The following is a 10,000-nucleotide window of genomic DNA, read 5'->3' as shown; positions in this document are numbered from 1 at the left end:
TCTGGGTTTATCAGTGTTCCCAATGACTCGCGCACATGCTAGACTCCTTGGTCCGTGTTTCAAGACGGGTCCTGTGAGTGCCCAAAACAAAACCACCGCCGACCGGGACGCGTCCCGTCCGAGAGCGCGCCGCTAACGACGGACACCCGACGCGCGACACCCGCGACGCACTAGACGCCGGGGGCCACGCGAAGGACGCCGCTGCAGCGCGACGGACGCCCGCGAGGGGCGGACGCGATCCTCGTTCTCTACCGTCGCTGCGTAATGTACGCCGCGGCCGTGGACACCGCGGCTCCGCCTCGCAGAGCGAGACGGGTCAACCGCACGGCGCATTCGACCGCGGCGCGACGGGTCGCGGTGTTATACTAAGGGAGAAGTGCACGCGCTCCGGGAGCCTGACGGCGCACCCGCGCACCCACCGCCCCGACCCGAAAGCCGAAGGCGAAGGTTTGCGCGAGGCGCGAGCCCCGACGGAAGACACGATGAATCTCCCCGTTCGCTCGTTTGAGTTCCACAGGTTTACCCCTGAACGGTTTCACGTACTCTTTAACTCTCTCTTCAAAGTTCTTTTCAACTTTCCCTCACGGTACTTGTTCGCTATCGGTCTCGTGGTAGTATTTAGCCTTAGATGGAGTTTACCACCCACTTAGGGCTGCACTCTCAAGCAACCCGACTCTAGGGAGAGAGACCGTCGCGGCCGGCTACCGTCACCACGGGCCTGGCACCCTCTGCGGGTAAGCGGGCCCCGTTCAAGATGAACTTGGACAGGCAGCCGTGACTAATGACCGCGCGTGTATGTATAACTCTCCTCCCGAACGCTACATTTCCCGGCGGCCCGCCGGGGCCGCAGGATTCAGCGCTGGGCTCTTCCCGTTTCGCTCGCCGCTACTCGGGGAATCCTCGTTAGTTTCTTTTCCTCCGCTTACTGATATGCTTAAGTTCGGCGGGTGATCTCTCCTGATTTGAGGTCGACAACAAAAATTTTATAAATTCGAGAAGTACGCAAAGCAACAGTGTGCGCGTATTCTCGCCCGTGCAGACTCTGTCAAGCGGGCGCGAAACCGACGAGCGTCCGCGGAGGTGCGCGCGGCCGAGAGCGCGAAGATCGCCCCGGACAGCCGACCGCTCGCGCGGTAGACTGCCCAGTTTTCAGCGTCGTCGCTAGCTCAAGGCTCGCACGCGTTCCTCCGCGTTTGGTATAACGCAAGCGGAAATCGCGCGCATCGAGAGAGCACTTCGTCAAATTTAACCGGACGCCGAGGTCCCGGCGCGCGTCTCCGAGGAGACGACGCGCGCGGGCCCCGGCGACGCCGGCAACGCTCGCTCTGCGCGCCCACACGTCCGAGGACGGGGGCGAGAGAACAGTCTGGTCGCATTGTGTGCGCGACCCTCAAACAGGAGTGGTCCGTCGACAAACTACGTCTTGCTCGGACCGCAATGTGCGTTCGAAATGTCGATGCTCATGTGTCCTGCAGTTCACACTCTGACGCGCATTTAGCTGCGTTCTTCATCGACCCACGAGCCGAGTGATCCGCCGTTCAGGGTAATAATGATAAAACAAACATAAATAGATACGTTTTAGTTTTCGGTTTTTACAATTTGGTTTGCGTTTTCGAAATGTTTATAATTCCATTCGACAAAAAGATTAATTTTGTACCGCCGCCTTCACGGCGACGGGTAAAATTTCACCGGACGAGCGGATAGAGGACGGAGCCCTCCTCCGCTCGACGCCGGCGGTTCTCGGTTCGCATCGGCGCCCTAGGGCGATCTCCGACGCAGTAATTTAGCATTCGTTCGATTATGGTTTATATGTATAATATATGTTTTGTTTCATAATAATATTTCATATCATGGAAAGCACAAACATTAAACACAGGAAATGATCCTTCCGCAGGTTCACCTACGGAAACCTTGTTACGACTTTTACTTCCTCTAAATGATCAAATTCGGTCAAACTTTCCGACGCGTCGGATGCCCGTGAGAGCTTCCGCGCACCAGTCCGAAGACCTCACCAAATCATCCATCGGTAGTAGCGACGGGCGGTGTGTACAAAGGGCAGGGACGCAATCAACGCGAGCTGGTGACTCGCTTTTACTAGGAATTCCTCGTTCATGGGGGAGAATTGCAAACCCCAATCCCTATCACGAAGGGGTTTCATCGGGTTACCCGGGCCGTTAGGCCAAGGAGGACACGCTGATCCCTTCAGTGTAGCGCGCGTGCGGCCCAGGACATCTAAGGGCATCACAGACCTGCTATTGCTCAATCTCGTGCGGCTATATATACCGCCGGTCCCTCTAAGAAGATTTTCATTGTACGCCGGTAGTGAAGACCGCGAAACGCACGACCCCGACGCGCGAACGCCGAAGCCGCGCGCACACGGACCCTCGTGATACCGGTTGCACGTCTATTTAATAGGCTAGAGTTACGTTCGTTACCGGAATTAACCTGACAAATCGCTCCACCAACTAAGAGCGGCCATGCACCACCACCCACCGAATCGAGAAAGAGCTGTTAATCCGTCAATCCTTCCAGTGTCCGGGCCTGGTGAGTTTTCCCGTGTTGAGTCGAATTAAGCCGCAGGCTCCACTCCTGGTGGTGCCCTTCCGTCAATTCCTTTAAGTTTCAGCTTTGCAACCATACTCCCCCCGGAGCCCGAAAGCTTTGGTTTCCCGGGAGCTGCCCACCGGGTTAAAATTATGAAACTTCGGCGGATCGCTGGCTGGCATCATTTATGGTTAGAACTACAGCGGTATCTAATCGCCTTCGAACCTCTAACTTTCGTTCTTGATTAATGAAAACACCTTTGGCAAATGCTTTCGCTTTAGTCCGTCTTGCGACGATCCAAGAATTTCACCTCTAACGTCTCAATACGAATGCCCCCAGTCGTCCCTATTAATCATTACCTCTGGTATCAGAAAGCCAACAAAACAGAACCGAGGTCCTATTCTATTATTCCATGCGTACAATATTCAGGCAAGTGTTAGCCCGCTTTGAGCACTCTAATTTGTTCAAAGTAAACAGCCGCGACGGCCCGCCTCGGTGCGCGGCCGACCGTGAGGCCGACCGACACACGCCGGCGGTGGACGCACCGGCGAGAAGCCCCGCAGACGTGCCTGTCGTACCGCATTCGGTAGACCGACACCGCAGGACACAATTTCAACTACGAGCTTTTTAACCGCAACAACTTTAGTATATGCTATTGGAGCTGGAATTACCGCGGCTGCTGGCACCAGACTTGCCCTCCAATGGATCCTCATTAAAGGATTTAAAGTGTAATCATTCCGATCACGAGGCCTCGGACGAGTCCCGTATCGTTATTTTTCGTCACTACCTCCCCGTGCCGGGAGTGGGTAATTTGCGCGCCTGCTGCCTTCCGTGGATGTGGTAGCCGTTTCTCAGGCTCCCTCTCCGGAATCGAACCCTGATTCCCCGTTACCCGTGACAACCATGGTAGTCGCATAAACTACCATCGACAGTTGATAAGGCAGACATTTGAAAGATGCGTCGCCGGTGCTAGACCGTGCGATCAGCTCAAAGTTATCTAGAGTCATCTCGAATGGCGACGGACGGGGCGCGAACCCCGCCGCCGATTGGTTTTTGATCTAATAAAAGCATTCCTCCCGTTACCGGTCAGAACCTCGTTTGCATGTATTAGCTCTAGAATTGCCACAGTTATCCAAGTAACCGTGTACGATCTAAGGAACCAAAACTGATATATTGAGCCATTCGCGGTTTCACCTTAATTCGGCTTTTACTGAGACTTGCATGGCTTAGTCTTTGAGACAAGCATATGATTACTGGCAGGATCAACCAGGGAGCTGCACCACCGTCGGAGGGTTTTTAATCCTCCGAACGACAGAGGCCCGCCCTCGCGTAGAGGGCGCGGACAACACGGCGTTAAAGAACACGCGACGGAGTCACCCGCACGAGTCACGCTCATTATGCGTACCGCTATATTCTCCCGCTCGGCGACCGTCGCTAGACGAAAGCTCCGCGGGAAAATTTTTGCTTCAAACGAAGAAAGCGCGCGTAGGACGGCTCCCGCCCGAGAGAGAGAGACCGCACCCGCGACGACGCTATCGTCCGATTTATAATTCCCATTCGTAAAACGTGTACACCGAAAGCGCACGCCTTTGGCGAGGCAACAGTGAGACGGGGATAAAATCCTCCGCCTTTGCTTTTGAAAATTCTGCTCGCGCGGAACTCCAGAGTCAAAACATGAGCGCGAACGCCGCGCAGAAGCGGGCGTCACGTAGTTTCTCGCAAATAACACCGCCGACACGACCGATAGGCCGCCGCAGTTTGCGAACGCCGTGCATCGAGAGCCCGCCACACTCGGCGGGCACAAAGCTGTGCCGGGTCGCGTTCTCGCTCGGGACGGCGCCGAGCGCGGTGCGCCCGCTCCGACCCCTCGAAGGCGCGCAGGCGGCCGGGCCGTCGGGCCTCGGGCGGCTCGCGAAACCGGGCACAAGGCGCTCGGTCTCGGTAAATAAATTTACTTTCGTATTCGCATTTTGGAAATTTTAAATTATTTCATTTAATCGGTGATACCGACCGACCGTTCCCGGTGAGTTTAAAAAAACTTAATACAGAGGTACGTAGTTATTTCAAATTTACACAATAAGAACATATTTCAAATAAAAATAAAAACTTAACATATATAATAATAATAATAATAAATAACTAACATAACTAACTAAATATATAACTAACAGATCGAGCGATTAGTCATAATAGAACCGATATAGTTTTACATGACAAATTTTTTAAAAATAACTTATATCATCGATGTCGCTATTCCGAATTCCTGTAATATTCAAAAATCTGTTAGTGAAAAAATAAGAAAATACACAGATTTAGGAAATGAGAAAAAAAGAATTTGGCATTCTCAGGCTATAAAAATATTACCATTCGTTATTTCGGCTACCGGCATTATACCTAGCTCTCTTATTAAAAATTTAGGCGTATTAGATCTATCAAAAAATTTATATATAAAGATGCAAAAGTCGGTCATTTTGAATACATGTAGGATAACAAAAGATTTTTTTAAATGTTTATGTTGAGGGATCTGTAGGATTTATTTATAGGCCCCGTTAGGAGTTCTACCGAGCCGAACCCTCCGATATGAAAATATCTGGAGTCGGTGAATTATTTTCCCATTTGATCTCTGTTGAGTTGACGCGTTGTTCTTGTATTGTTTTGTATTTATTTTACTTTTTTAAATTTAAATTCCATTGACAAAGATCAATTTTTTGCTAATAATTATTGGCAAAAAAATTTTATTGGCATACAATTTTATTGGCATAAAATTATATTGGCAGAAAATTTTATTGGCATCAAATTTTATTGGCAGAAAATTTTATTGGCATAAAATTTTATTGGCATAAAATTATATTGGCATAAATTTTATTGGCAAAAATTTTTGTCAACTTTTTGTCAATTTATCTATTTGCAAAAATTGTAATCGCACCTAACCTGACCTGACCTAACCTAACCTAACCTAACCTAACCTAACCTAACCTAACCTTACCTAACCTAACCTAACCTAACCTAACCTAACCTAACCTAACCTAACCAAACCTAACCTAACCTAACCTAACCAAACCTAACTTAACCTAACCTAACCTAACCTAACCTAACCTAACCTAACCTAACCTAACCTAACCTAACCTAACCTAACCTAACCTAACCTAACCTAACCTAACCTAACCTAACCTGATACATAAAGAAAATTCACCCGGCACCCACAAGACTAGGCAACATTTTAGAATTGTTATATTATATCATTTATTCTGTTGAGTTAAAAAAAAAAAACTTAATAGACGACATTGAAATTAAATCAAATAAATTCATATTTACACGTACATTTTTTAAAAATATATTCAATTAAAAATTAACATTTTTACCTCTACAAGAGTCCAAAAACACTCGTCTGTGAAGTGTAAAAAAATAATAATAAAATTTTACTTTTAAAACATATGTAAATAGGAGAAAAAAAAAATCATAACAAAACATATAAAGTGAAGAGATTTTTGTATATTTATACACAAGTACATACATACATACATACATACATACATACATACATACATACATACATACATACATACATACATACATACATACATGCATAGTAAGAAAACGATTTTAAAAGGGATTCGAATAAAACAAATTCACCGACTATTACAGACCGCGATGCGCCCGCTCCGACTCCTCGACTGCGCTCAGACGGACGCCCGGGCGGTCGGGCCTCTCGCGGAACCGGCCGCAGTAGCGCGAGCCGCGTCGCCTCATCTCCGGCCGTCTGCCCGACTGCTCACGCTCGGTCTCGAAAAAATAAATTTACCCTCGTCGCTCACGTCTTCTCACTATCGAAATGTTAAATTATACATACATACATACATACATACATACATACATACATACATACATACATACATACGTACATACGTACATACATACATACATACATACATACATGATAAGAAAACTAAAAAATAAACATTTTCACACTGAGGGCCATTAAGTGCGGCCCGTTTACTCCCGCCGTTTACCCGCGGCTACCACCCGAAATGAGATCCTCTCAGCTCCGCTCCGGTCCCAATGCTCCCGTAACATTTAAAATTTTTTATTCTACGCTACAAGAATGACGTTCCGAATTCGATTCCGAAATAAAAATCTATAAAAATAAATAAATTACAATTTCACATTGAGGGCCATTAAGTGCGGCCCGTTTACTCCCGCCGTTTACCCGCGGCTATCATCCGAAATGAGATCTTGGCAGCTCCGGTCCCAATGCTCCCGAAACCTTTAAATTTAATATTCTACACTAAGAATGGCGTTCCGAATTAGATTCTGAAATAAAATACGTCAAAAAAAAAGTTTTTTTTTTTTTTTCTTTTAAATCACACCGTGCCCGGGGCAAATGGCGTCATCGGGTGCGTCGCAGTTACTCCCGCCGTCCACCCGCGGCCGCTACTCGATATCAGATCCCACTCATCGCCGGCCCCGCTGCACCGAACCGCGGCTAAATTTATTATTCTACACTAAGAATGACGTTATGAGTTCGATTCTGAAATTTAAATAAAATAAATATTTTATTTTTAAATAAGAAAATTTTGAAAACACGTCGAGGGCCGTTAAGTGCGTCCCAGTTACTCCCGCGCTTTACCCGCGCCCGCCGCTCTGAATTGCATTCCCTCACCTCCTGACGAAAATGATTTTTTTAATTTATTAATTATCGAAGACAATATTAGCGATTTCTAAACGAAAATCTGAAACAGAAAAATCAGAAAAGGATACGGTCACATCTAGGACTGATTTTTTTTTTTATTATTTTGGTGATTTTTCTCTTTCAGATTTTCTTTTAGAATTCGCTAATATTATCTTCGATAATTAAATATTACAATATTAGGTTTTACTCAGTAAAGTTATTCCAAAAAATAAATAATTACTATTATTATATATAATTTTTATTCACACATAAATATGACACTTAGGTACACAGCATAAGAAGAATAATAACAAAAAACCTAATTTTCCCCGAAACCGCTACGCCATCTATCGTCTACAATGTTTTGAACTCATCAAAAGACGAAAAAAAGAAGAAAGGTTTGTGAATTTATTTCTTTTTTCGATATCATACTACAAGTCGTAAGTTGGGTTTCTATATTATATTGATCGGCGACCGGATAAATTATCAAAATGATAATTCATCACATATTTAAAAAGTTATGTAAAGTCATGGAAAGTGATGAAACAAAAACTTTTTTTTACTGGGTTAAGTAGGTTAGGTTAGGTCAGGTTAGGTTAGGTTGGGTTAGGTTAGGTTAGGTTAGGTTAGGTAAGGTTAGGTTAGGTTAGGTTTAAACAAATCATCGTTTTTAATGATTCTATATCACTTTTTAAAAGTGTGTTGAACAGTCACCGTGTTGAGTTAGCATGGAACCATATTGATCATAAATTTTATATATAATCATAATACATAGGGCGACTGAAGAAAGCCACACTAAGTTTATCGAAAACCGCCACGAGTGTCGATGAAATAAATAAATTAATTAAAATTAAAAGATAATTGATAAATGCAATCAGGTTGCATGATAAATCACCACAATGACAACAGAACACACATTGAAAAAGTGATATGAAGTCATTAAAAGTGATGAAACAAAAATTGGGTTAAATACTTATACTCGTAACCTATTCAACCTAGTTTTTGTTTCATCACTTTTCATGACCTCACATCGCCGTTTAAAGGTTTGTTGAATTTTAATTTTGACGATTTATCCGGTCACTAACCCCTAACCTAACCAGAATACGGGACACGTCTCCATCGTCTTTTTTTTTTCGAAAATTCGGTTAAAAAAAAAAAATAACATTCTGGAGGAGAACCACCACTTTCTTGCCCTGTTTTAGGTACTGACAGTACCCCTTCAGAGCAACAACTCGGAAACTGCTTTTAAATTTAACTGAAACAACAACTGAAACTGTAATGAAACATTCTTTATGAGCATTCTGGTAATCATGTACCGCTTCTGTTGCAGTTATCATCTGGGCTCGCTCCACATGAATTAACATACACTTTACGCATTGAAAGAGTCCATAAATTTTTTTTAAGGTTTTTTTATTCTCGCGGCTCTATGGACGTTACCCTTGGCTTTACCCATCGATTTATATATATTAGGCATGACCAATTACCACTCCCTAGAGACAAGTAGAGGTATTGCTTTGCTTAAATATTTTTTTCAACTAATAAACGATCACTTATCTAATAATGATATACTGGCCCAATTATTTTTTTTTTGTACCAGAGTCTCACTCTCGAGGACGTCATAACAATGACGTATTCTATATAGTAGAGCGAGCCGCACTAATTTATTTATAAACTCACGAGAGCTACGTGCTTTTTGAATGCGGTAGATAAAAAAATAGATTTATTTTTTGTGTCCTATAGCGCATTTGCGAGATTTTTGGAATTGCATATACACTGCATAAATGGTACAATTATGGCTATTTTACTTGTAATTGTTATAAATAAATGTACAAATTATATAAATAAATACATACCTAACCCCCGTTTCTTATTTTCGGCATTCGGAGTGGTTGAGGGTGCAATGGCAAGGCCATTTCCTGGTTATCAGCTGAAAACGGGATACGCCGAGCAGTATCTTGTTCTGATCCAACTTCACTGTCTGAGTCAATGGTCAATTGTTCCCTGTGGGACTTCCTTTTTAGAGGGTCAAGCAGTAGGCGATGTGGAGGAAATTAGTTCCTGAATCTTTTTCATAAGGTTTTCCGCACCAGACGCCATTTACACTGAAAAATGTCAAGACAATTGAAGAAAAGTCAAAATTAAAAGTAAAAAAACGTTTTGGAGCAAATTCAAAATAATATAAAAACAATCCATGGAAACCAAAGCACACGTGGTGTGAAAAAATATCCTAAACAAACGACGTCACAGAAGATTGTTTTCTTGGAAGTTTCTAGAACTGAAAAAAAAATCACTGTTTTTAACGGAAAAAAGTATGAGCGATGGAGGATCGAACGGATAACTGTATTTGGATTGTTGATTCAGAAGGAAAAGGACAAAAATAGGTACACAATCTTAACAAACACTACGTAGCACAGAAACCACTCGTAAAAACGGGCAATAGCGCGTTTTTGAACAAAAGAAATACACTGTTGGGTTGTAAATAATAGCACTGTTAATATAGTCGTAAGATAGTATTAAAAAAAAACAAAATTTTCGTAATTTTCGGGAGTACCGGAGACTATGCGACTGTTCTAGCGAGAAAACATTAATGCTGTTTAATGTGTAACCAAGACAACAAACACATCAATGACATTTGAAAAGCGTACAAAATAAAATAAAAATTCATAGGCATTTCTAGGTAGATACTTATTAGTACTTATTCCTTTACATGTATAATACAAATCGTACCTTTTCATTAATTTAAGTATTATTTTCAGAATTGAAACTGATTGTAATAAAGCGGTAAAT

General features: G+C 43.7%; 3 non-coding genes across 3 annotated transcripts in view; all 3 read right to left on the bottom strand.

Moving 5' to 3' along the window:
- The window catches only part of LOC149408524 (large subunit ribosomal RNA), a 4,064-nt gene extending 3,093 nt beyond the window's left edge, over positions 1-971 (bottom strand). The window contains exon 1 of the ribosomal RNA XR_016305532.1: positions 1-971. This exon is cut by the window's left edge and continues 3,093 nt beyond it. This is a non-coding gene — a ribosomal RNA (large subunit ribosomal RNA).
- Positions 972-1,384: 413 nt separating this feature from the next.
- On the bottom strand, positions 1,385-1,546 carry LOC149408523 (5.8S ribosomal RNA). The gene has a single exon (XR_016305534.1). It is a non-coding gene; the product is annotated as a 5.8S ribosomal RNA (ribosomal RNA).
- A 331-nt stretch (positions 1,547-1,877) lies between these two features.
- LOC149408522 (small subunit ribosomal RNA) lies at positions 1,878-3,817 on the bottom strand. Its single transcript, XR_016305536.1, has one exon. It is a non-coding gene; the product is annotated as a small subunit ribosomal RNA (ribosomal RNA).
- Positions 3,818-10,000: the final 6,183 nt, after the last annotated feature.

This window comes from Hesperophylax consimilis, unplaced genomic scaffold, assembly GCF_061612785.1.
Source record: "Hesperophylax consimilis isolate HC1 unplaced genomic scaffold, BYU_Hcon_1.0 scaffold_231, whole genome shotgun sequence".
NCBI classification, from domain to species: domain Eukaryota; kingdom Metazoa; phylum Arthropoda; class Insecta; order Trichoptera; family Limnephilidae; genus Hesperophylax; species Hesperophylax consimilis.
This window is presented reverse-complemented; position numbering and strand designations above follow the sequence as displayed.